The sequence below is a fragment of the Octodon degus genome, unplaced genomic scaffold (genome assembly GCF_000260255.1).
Source record: "Octodon degus isolate 3935 unplaced genomic scaffold, OctDeg1.0 scaffold00029, whole genome shotgun sequence".
NCBI lineage: Eukaryota > Metazoa > Chordata > Mammalia > Rodentia > Octodontidae > Octodon > Octodon degus.
Window position 1 is genome coordinate 1066558 of NW_004524605.1, and position 1288 is coordinate 1067845.

Below are 1288 nucleotides of genomic sequence, written 5' to 3' on the forward strand. Positions count from 1 at the left end.
CTTATGCTCGCCAGAGAAGCACTTATTCCACTGAGCTATCTCCCTGGGCCCCCTTTTGGGTTTTTTAATAAACAGTATGAAATAGGATAGGGTAAATCTAAGGCACACTGAATAAAAAAAATAAGGTTCGTTTTTTTTGCCTGGGTAGCTCAGGCTGGTCTCGAACTCACAGCAAGTGCTGGGACTACAGGTGTGTACTACCATGCTCAGTTAGGTGTATTAGTTTTTAAAATATGGGAGGGCAGCCAGACATGGTGCATGCTTGTAATTCCAGCACTAAGGGAGACTGAGGCAAGATGGAGGGAAGTTATATAGCCCTGCCTGGGCAAACCAGCAACTTCTTTTTTCTTTTCTTTTTTTTTTTGCAGAACCAGGGATTTGAACTCAGACCCTTGCACTTGCCAGGTAAGCGCTTATTCTACTGAGCCATCTCCCCGGCCCCTCAAGCCAGCAACTTAGTGAGCAACCTTAACTCAAAATTAAAAAAAAAAAGCTAGGGATGTAAGTCCAGTGTGAAAACCCTGGTTCCCATTACTGCAAAAAAGAGAAGGAAAAAAGAAAAAGAAAGGAAAATGAGGGCAGATCAGGGAAAAGCAAATCCCAGCCCCAGGGAGAGGGGCCCTTCTTCATACTGACTAGGACAGCTGGAGTAGGGTGGCAGGCGGTAGCTTACAGTACAGTCCCTGCCTAGCACACACAAGACGCTGGCTCTGATTCGCAGCACTGCAAAAGAACCGAGTCAAAAATAATCGGCGCTGCTGAGGATGCAGTGCGGCTGGGGGCGCACAGGGCACAGCCCGACAGCTCCTCAGGGGGAGATGCAAAACTCACGCTCGATCCAGTGATTCCAGCCCTACCAACACCAATGGAAACGAACCTTTCTACGGATTTTCACAGATCTGATATTGGGCAAAAGTTTGTACTTTACATTCCTACAAAAAAAGGTCATTTAAAAATGAACACTTCAGGGCCAGGGAGATGGCTCAGTGGAATAAGTGCTTCCCTGGCAAGTGCAAAGGCCTGAGTTCAATCCCCGGTTCCAGCAAAAAAAAAAAAAGAACACTTATTTAAAAAAATGAACACTTATAAAACCAAAATTTAAGGGGCCGGAGGGATGGCTCAGTAGAATAAGTGCTTGCCTGGCAAGTGCAGGGACCTGAGTTCAATCCCTGATTCTGCCAAACAAAAACAAAAAACAATAAAAAGCAATAAAACCAAGGGGCTAGGGATATAGCTCAGCGGTGCCGCACCCGCCTGTCAAGTATGAGGTCCTGAATTCCATTTCTTT

At 45.9% G+C, this 1288-nt stretch overlaps 1 protein-coding gene across 1 annotated transcript in view; it reads right to left on the bottom strand.

Annotated features, from left to right (window-relative positions):
• Nucleotides 1-1288, bottom strand: part of Maml1 (mastermind like transcriptional coactivator 1) — a 12458-nt gene that overhangs the window by 5068 nt on the left and 6102 nt on the right. The gene's annotated exons all lie outside the window — the stretch shown is intronic.